The sequence below is a fragment of the Vigna radiata genome, unplaced genomic scaffold (genome assembly GCF_000741045.1).
Source record: "Vigna radiata var. radiata cultivar VC1973A unplaced genomic scaffold, Vradiata_ver6 scaffold_190, whole genome shotgun sequence".
Taxonomy (NCBI): domain Eukaryota; kingdom Viridiplantae; phylum Streptophyta; class Magnoliopsida; order Fabales; family Fabaceae; genus Vigna; species Vigna radiata.
This window is the reverse complement of record NW_014542194.1, coordinates 4,682-14,950: the sequence shown is the minus strand read 5'-3', so window position 1 is coordinate 14,950 and position 10,269 is coordinate 4,682.

The following is a 10,269-nucleotide window of genomic DNA, read 5'->3' as shown; positions in this document are numbered from 1 at the left end:
TATATATATATATATATATATATATATATATATATATATATATATATATATATACCTAAAATTTTATTAAAGATAACATTTCTTAATAAGTTTGATTAAACTTTTTTAACATTTTTATATTTAGTTAACGAAATATATTATATATGGATTTTTGAAAATGATATATTAAAAAGTGAAATTTAAATTTAACTTTTACAAAATCGACTTATAAGATAAGATTTGTGTTTACTTGTATGATGTGAATTTGTCTTATCTTGCAAGACATATACATATCGAGCATGAGACTACATATTAATGAATTACTTGATAGTAGTCCAATAGGAGATGATACACTAGACCCATCAAGCAACAAATATCTCAATAAGGGATAACACAATAGCCTAAAAAACCAAGGGTTAAATATGTTTTTAGTCCCTATACTTTGGGGCGATTTTGGTTTTAGTCCATCAAAGTAAGGTATAATTTAGTCCTTTTTACCAAATTTTTTTAATTTTATTTGCTGTTTCAAGCACGTTTCATTATAGCATTTGGATTGTTTGCACTGTTTGACACATATTTGCTTCAATGTTAATTGAGAAACGCGTTTGAAATAGCAAATAAAGTTAAAAAAATTTGGTAAAAAGGACTAAAACCAGAGTTTTCTAAAGTTGAAGGACTAAATTGTACCTTAGTTTGAAAGAGGGACTAAAACCAAAATTGCCCCAAAGTATAGGGACTAAAATCATATTTAACCCAAAAACAACAAATATTGTTAGAATAGACTTTAGATAGCTATAATATCATCTTAAGAAGTGAATTTTAAGCTTAATTCAATCATACAGAACCAACTTGTAATGTGAGGTGTGTAGCTACTTATATATATATATATATATATATATATATATATATATATATATATATATATATATATATATATATATATATATATATAGGGGTTTGGTAGACAAAAATACCCTAATATATCATGGATTCTAAGTTTTAAGGTTAAGAGTATTTTAATAATTTTCATTTTCAAAACTAAAAAATAGAAAAACCCCAAACCCTTGCTCACCTTCCTCATCCCTTTCAACCCTTTCCTTTTCATCTCTTTCACTCCAACATTTTATCTGTCATCGCTACTGTAGCCCCAACTGAAAAAAATCAGAAACACTCGCTATCAAACAATTTCTTACAAAAAAAATATATGATTTTATAATGAGTTTTCATTTCATAATTTTTGTCTTATCTAATTTTATCTAATTTTTACAAGCTTAATGACATCCGAAGGAATTGGTAATTGGTCTAGAAAAAATCAGAAACACTCGCGGTTAAACAATTTCTTACAAAAAATGATTTTATAATTAGTGTTCATTTTATAATTTTTGTCTTATCTAATTTTATCTAATTTTCACAAGCATAATGACATTGGAAGGAATTGGTAATTGGCTTGGAAGTATTTTTTAGAGATGATGATTCAACATCCGTAGATGATTTGAAATTAGAGAGGTTAGTGAAAATGATGAAATTGAAGAGATCTTGAATGAACATTTTCCTGAAGGTGAATATGTCAATGACTCAACTCTTTACAAAAGCAAATTGTTTAACAACAAGTGTTTTTTCAGTTGGGACTAGTGTAGGGATGATAGAAAAAATGTTGGAGTGAGAAAGATAAAAGAGAAATGATTGAGAGAAATGAGGGAAGTGAGTAAGCGTTTGAGGGTTTCTTTTTTCTTTTTTTAGTTTTGAGAATGAAAATTATTAAAATACCCTTAACCTTAAAACTTAAAATCAATGATATATTAGGGTATTTTTGTCTACTAAAACCCGGTACACATTGCTAAAATGTACCAACTGAATAACAGGCATACGCAAATTAGCAAACCCCATATATATATATATATATATATACATACATATATATATACATACATACATATATATATACATACATACATATATATATATATACATACATATATATATATATATATATATATATACATACATATATATATACATACATACATATATATATACATACATACATATATATATATATACATACATACATATATATATATATATATATATATATACATACATATATATATACATACATACATATATATATACATACATACATATATATATATATATATATATATATACATACATATATATATACATATATACATATATATATACATACATACATATATATATATATACATACATACATATATATATATACACACACATATATATACATTTGTCGTATAGTAATGTGAGGTCTCCAATAACATGATCATTACAATATTATCTCTTAATTATATCTTTAATGTTTCTTAGCTTTATCAAAATGTTGTAACATTTTACTTGAAATCTTTGTGTTACATACAAATATAGTTGTCATTTTAATTGTGGTTTAAACCCTTTTTTGTTCCCTATGTTAAGTTCTGATGTTCAGTTTAGTCCCCGCTTTTAAAAATGTCAACCTTTAGTCTCTATGATATGAAAAATGTATCAAATCAGTCCTCATTACAGCACTTAATGAACAATAAATCACAAGTTTTCATACCTAGATATCCAATATTTTGTGATTTGTTAACGGAAGGTGTTATGAACAACAAATCACTTAATGAAAAACTTGTGATTTGTTAACGAATAGGACTGATTTGATACATTTTTCATATCATAAGGACTAAAGGTCGACATTTTTAAAAGCGGAGACTAAACTGAACATCAGAACTTAACTTAGGGACCAAAAATGGGTTTAAACCATTTTTAACCCACAGATCTGCCCTAAACCCCTTAGTGTTAAGCTCCATTTCTCTTACCTACACAATAAGGGTTTTTTTAAAGCTACCAATCATATCCCTAGTAAAGTGGATTGGTTAGGACTAGGGCTAAGGCCAACTTAGCCCCTTCATCTCTTTGTTTAATATTTTATTAATGAATGAGTTTTGGTTATAGGATATGAATGTTATTTTTCTGATTTCTCACATAACCCTTAACAGTTTTTCATGTCATTATTAATGCACTAACTTTAATGTTAATGTTATCTTCCATAAAATAATATTTTAATTTAAATTTTACAAAATAAATATATAATACTTTTTTATGTTAATTCCTATGTCACAAAATAACATGTACGTAAAGTAGTTTTATGTGTATATTTAACAAAATCTATACCGAAATTGAAAAAACACTAATGAAATTAAATTTAACGAATTAAATTTTGGTTTAAATGCATTTTTTTAGTCCCCAAGTTGGGATCGGAATTTTCGTTTTGTCTCTGGTTTAAAAAATGAAGTCCTTTGGTTCCCATGTTTTCAATTTTGAGTGCAATTAGTCTCTTCCGTTAAGTAGATGCTAATAGCTTTAAATGTTAGCTTATGTGGCAACATGAGTTATCCAACGTGGGAAAAATAAATTTTTTAACAATGATAGATGTGAAAATATCATCTTAGGCTTAAAAGAAAAGAAAAGAAAGGATTTTCCCCAATATATTCATCTCTGAAACTCCAAGGCACTCACCTCCGCCACTCCTGCACCCATTGTCACCACAACCTCCGATCAAAAGGCCGTTGTGAGCGGGTTGTCCACGGCTTTGCCGACGCATTGGTCGGAAGAGCCACCGCCCTTCACGCCGGACTGCCATCTCGTCCTTTCTTCTTCGTGGAACTGGCCCCAACTCTGAGATCCTACCATTCTCGTCGCCTTCACCGCTCTTCGTCGCAACGACCTGGACCGACGAGGCTGCCGGCGCCTTCAACGCCACTCTCCTGCGCAAGTCGCCGCCGACCAAGCCAGGGTCATCGCTCCTCCTCCTCACCGACCAAGAACATCATCGCGGACCACCATCTTCATCCTCTCTCGCGCAGACCTTGCTTCCATCGAACCAGTTACCATAACAATCATCAATCTCGGCCAGAGATACTGCCACCGTCGATAAAACCAGCCACCGATGTTCTCGCCGGAATCGCTGCCCTCACCAGTGCCACAACGCTGCTCTCCTTCCTCTCCACTCAAGGGTTTCCTTTCTTCTCCCTCAGATATCAAAAATCTACACCAGCGCCGGTGACTCTCACCATCGTCGTCGAGGATGAGAACAAAAATGTTTTCCGAATGCCAGATTTATTGGTTGGTTTTCTATTGTTTGATGTTTCTTCTACTGGGATTGGGAATGATCAGTGTGTTGTGTGCATAAGAGTGAGTGTGCTTTTTGATGATACGATGTGAAGGTTTGGATATGGTGGTGAAAGAGGGGGGGGGTTTATGGGGCTACGACGACATGAGGATTTCCGGTGGAGGAGATGACGCAATGCGGGTTTTGTTTTTGAATCTGTTTCAGGCGCTTGTTCAGACTTTAGCTTAGCTTTGATTGTAGGTTGTGCAACAATGATGGAATGGTTAGTGTGGTGGAGGCAATTGGGTGTTACGGCAAAGCTAAAAGGGGTTGTTGGAGTTGTCAAGGATAAGGGTTTGGAAGATGGGTTTTCGTTGAAGATGATTTAGTATTTTCCATCACTGGAGCAATGGAGGAGTGTTGATGATATTGGGTATGCAAAGTTGGGTTACTAGAGAAACAGGGAAAGATGAGAGCGACAAAAAGAAGCAGCAGAAGAAGTGGATATTCATTTTGAAGGTGTGAGAACGTGTTTGAGTTTGGTGTTGCTGGGCCAGTTACGCGCTGACTCGCATCCAAAGCCAGCCATTACGATAACCAGGAGGGTGGCAATGGGGATGTTAGTGGCTCATGGAGGCCATTCGATGACTTTGAGAATCAAAGAGTTTGAAGATAAAGTGTGCTTATGCATTGGACAATGATGGATAAAAGAAGATGTTCACACCACAATATCATATTCAAACAGAACGATATCAAGCATACGATGCAGCAAGCTTTCTTGACAGATACGAAGGAGCCATGCTTACCTCTTGGAGCTCCGCTTGTATTGGTCCGCTCCTATGATCTCTCTCTCTGGCTGGCTTTCCTTTTGTTCTTTGCAGTTGAGCGGAGGTTTCAGGTATGAGATGGATAGTGTCTCAGCTTGAAAAAGGAAATAATTGGGTAAAAAATTGGGTGATATTTTCTTTTCTTTTAAGCCTAAGATGATATTTTCACATCTGTCATTGTTAAAAAATTTGTTTTTCCCACGTTAGATAACTCATGTTGCCACGTAAGTTAACATTTAACGCTGTTAACATCTACTTAACGGAAGGGACTGATTGCACTCCAAATTGAAAACATAAGGACCAAAGAGCTTCATTTTTAAAACCGAGGAGAAAACGAAAATTCAGACCCCAACTTGAGGACTAAAAATATATTTAAACCTTAAATTTTTTTCACATTGTATTAAAAAAGAAATGTTCTAATTCTTATATATATATATATATATATATATATATATATATATATATATATATATATATATATTCAATTTCAAGTTAATGAACATTCTAAAAATCATTATATTTAATATATTATTGGTTTTAAAATTTGGTGATCTAGTCATTATTATTATTTTAACATGTTATCATAATTAATTAAGGATGAAAAAGAAAGGAGGATATTGGTAACTCAAGTTTTATATTCATATTCATAGTTTTATTATGTATCTTCAAATGAATTTTTTTTATATTAATGTGAAAATATGGTTTAAATTAGTGAAAATGGAAAATGAGACTTATTAAATATGTATTTCTCAATCACAAAAATAATGAACTGTTAAAAATGGAAAGTGAATGTTGTAAGCAATTTTTTAATTTTTCAATTGAATGAAAAATTAATACAACAAGATCTTGAATTTTCATGATACTCACTATTCCCACATACATGGTAAAAGAGAACTTACCTGGATCCATTGTGTACTTCTTGTCTATTGTTCTCCCTTCTCTTACTCCTCTTTAATGCTTTCTTGATGATATAGAAGTTGCAGGATGTTTTTCTCTGTCAAAGTCACAGTTTCTATGTCTTTCCTAAGAACGATGCTTTTTTCTCTTCACGTTTCATAAACTTATCGTGTCAATTGAAGTAAAAACTTTTCCTCTTTTATGATATTTAACTAACTTTAATAAAATACAAAAATGTCCTTTTGAAGTGAGAAAAGAGGGATTAATTTTAATAACTCTACAATAATCCCAATAACTTTAATACCTTATATTCTAATAATCATCACATTAGAATCTTTACATCAAAGTTATACTTTAAATTACATGAACCAATGTTAATTATTAATATAATTTAACAAATATAATAAACAATATCTCAAGCCAACTCTAAATATTATTCCCTTGTGAACCAAACACATTCTTCATTTGTCATCCATTTACTTTTCTTATGCTAAAAAGGAAAGTTTATGTGTTGGTCCTGACTTATAAGGCTTTGGAGATATTTGATCCTATGAATTTTTTTAATAAACAATTTTTAGCGTTATGGGTTTTTTTGACCTCAGTCCACATGAGTTAGAACCAAATTCTATGAAATGTTCTAATTTGACAAGTCTACACATATAGACAATTTATAATTTATTATATTTAAAGCAACTATCGTCTTAATTATTCTTTTCTTATCTCAACACCATACATACTATATATTCTCATAAAGCTTTGTTTGCTTGATGTATTGTGGTATCAAGATCAAACTTTTGAAATTTATTATATTTTTCTAAATTAATGCCAAAAATGGTTGAGAAAATTTTTTCTTTTTATTAAAGCTGATTCACTCAATAAGTCATCTATAATTTTAAAAATGAATTATTAGTTTTGAAAAATTAAAATAAAGACAAGGGTAACAAGAAAAGGACGAAGACAAACATTATAAAGACCCAACCGGAGAAGAAGATGCCGAACTTAAAGTGGGAGAGCTAGCATAAAGAGGAAGGCTTGCGCAATGACGAAAGTGAAGTGACATGTTGTTTTCCTCATCACTGCTTCGCTAGCTGCCAACCCTGGCCAGTGGAGGTAAGAGTTTGATGGAAGTCTCACATCGACTAGAGATATGGCCAAATTATAATATATAAGTAAGGAGCAAACCTCACCTTAAAAGCTGGTTTTGTGGGATTGAGTTAGGCTTAAAACCCAAGGCTGGAACTGAATCCCCTTCAACCTCCTTCTCTCTTCTTCTTCATCTTCAACCTCCATTTTTGGTCTTCATCTCCAATCAACATGCCTCCAACCAAAAGATAAAACAGGTGTTCTTCATTTATTATTAAGCAAATTTGGAATTGAATAGTTTGGATTTTGAACATGGTATTTTACAAAAAAACTGATATTTTACCTAAAATCGTTGCAAATCTAAGCAAATACGCGAGTTAACCAAAACATGCAAATCCTACAAATCGTTCTAAATCCGTCTTCGTAGAAAATAAAAATGCAAAATTCATACAGTTTTGCCAATTATGCTAAGAACTCTCAATCATATAATAGCTTCTTCCTGACAGATAAATCATTACAACCTTAAACTATGTGCTAAGTGGGCCAAGTCACCGCACACCTTTCATTTCCTCAACAACTTGTATAGAGCCAAGAAGCAAGTCATTTCAAGAATTGAGAAAAGTATAACAACAAACAAAGTCTTTTTCCCAAATTGGTATCGTCAGTTACATGGATCAGACAATGCCTTGCAAATGTAACATGCACCAGAAGTCATGGATGACTTAAACTAACTATCTAGTCTATCTTATCCTTCAGTCCTTTAATTATTGGGTGATCCCAAATCATGTACGATGAAGGAGCCTAATCTATGAAGACAATGTATAGACATATACAAGTGATTTATTTAATCTTACATCACTTAAAATTAGTTCTGTAAGCCGTGACTGATCTTTATTGCCACTCTCAACGACCATCTGTGAACAAAAAAAGGATTAACTTCACTGAAGTTTGATAGATAAGTCCAAACAATTAAAACAATAACACTTTGCCAACGACTGTTCAATTCAAAACCAATTAAGAGTTGAAATCAGAATCTTTGGGATAACATTCCAACACATTAAATTAAAGCTCTAGAAGTTAACCATACAACTATAACAACTCACAATTCAGATATTGATCTTTAACTTCTCTACCACTTAATGCAAAGCATTACAACATTTGATATCAACATTCACGTAAATTACCTAAGTTGAACCATTCGTGCATAATATTAATTTATATTCTATTATTGAAAACTGAAACTATGACCTTAATCAATACCGAGATATTTCTAAAGCAAAAATGGTTGTACAACACAATATCTTATTCATATTCATCATGCTATAACTATGATTACTACATTAACAAAAGCACACAACACATATAAATGTATACCTGAAACCTCTTAAGCAAGAGCTGAGATTGGCGTAGGGCATCGAAGATTTCTCTATGATTGCTAACAGACACTAAGTTGCATATATCCTCATCCTTGAAAACAACAGGAATTCTAAAGCCAATCAAAGGAGGTATTGTTCATCTATTGTGTCTTCAAGAGAAGCGTTTTCTAACCTAAACTTTATTATGTGATTATAAGTAGTGGTTGTTTGTTAGTGATTAGTTAATCCCTCTTTAGATAAATTAATAACTGGATGTAGAGTCTTTTTATCCGAACTAATATGAAACTACTTATGCAATTTTCTCTTTTCAAACACTCTTTATCTTTATGCTTGTTATTCATAAAGAATCTTAGTTTATGAAAAAAGATTTTTTTTAAAAGGCACAATTTTATTAAGTAAGTCAATTCACCCCATCTTTGTTTTTGTCCACACGTGAATATTTTGTTGTGCGATTCTAACACGTCCAATAACCGTTGAACGCTAGATTCCCCTACAACATTGTTTGGTCTCTGTGTCTGTAGTATTGGAAGTGATTATGGTGACACCTAGCGCAAGTATTTGCCTAATAATCCACCTTTTGTTGTTCAATCATACTCTCTTGAGGTCTAGTTTGTTATCCTCCATCATAATTGTTTCTTATTTACTTATTTCAAACACTAAAAAAAATATTAAAAGTTAAACAATCACAAAATAACTAAACATTAAAAGATACTAAAACAAAATAAACTTAGGAGATAAAATAAAACAAAAACTAGAAAGAGTTACTTTATTCACTAAAACAAATACACATATCAAACACAAATTTTACAAGAATACTCACTTTGCCTTATAATCATCCTTATACTAGCTAATAATCATACATTAATATTTTCAATTTCTCAATAATCATATACAATTGTATACCATCCATGTTCATTATCCATATATTATACTAATAACAATTATGATTTTCATACATCCAAACATTAAATAAAAGGCTTAAATCCTTAATTGGTCCCCATGTTAGGAGGGAATTTTCAGTTTAGTACCCGTTTTTAAAAGTGTATACATTGGATTCCCATGTTTTGCAATTTGTGTCAATTTAGTAAATTAATGACACTTCAAACAAGTTTGTAACAACAATTGGAAGGTGTCCAAACGTTCAAACAGTTAATAAACATGCTGCAACTCAAAATGACTTGTCCACTTGCAATTTTCAAGCCAAATTGATGGTTCAAAGGAACTAAATTGACACAAATTGCAAAACATGGGGACCCAATGTATACACTTTTAAAAGCGGATACTAAACTAAAAATTCCCTCTTAACATGGGGACCAATTAAAGATTTAAGCCTAAATAAAAATATTTAATGCTAAGTTATTCATAGGAAACATGTCTAGTAGTAAAATATTATATATACTTATCCAATTAAGCCTCTTATATTAAAATGTCATAACTTACCGTGACAATATCTCTCCTTAACCAACAATTGGAAGAGAAGAAGAAAATATGATTTAATCTTTAAAAGTGAATAAATTTATCCAAACAAATAATTGTTGGATTAACTTATCTTAATGTTAATAACACGTATTTTTATTATCTTTTTATTCTAAAGAGTTTATGGAAAAGAAATTTAGAGAGTTGAAATTTCCAATAAAATAAAGCATCTATAATCTATTTATTGATTTATATTATGTAACCATTTGAAAATTTAAGTCTTACAAAAATGAATAAAATTTGAATAAGAAAATATACAATTGAAATTGACTTTTTTCCTTTGTAATACTATTTTTGGCACTATAATAAACCAAACTTTAAATAAAGGCGTAACAAAAATAAACATATCGAACACATTGAAATACAAATAAAATATCAATATTTTTATTAATTAATATAATTAAGGAAATAAGTTAGAACCATTCAACATTATTTATTTGTTTTACTTTTCAGAATAAAAATAAAATAGCAGAATCCCACAAAATTTGTTTTGTCATTTTCA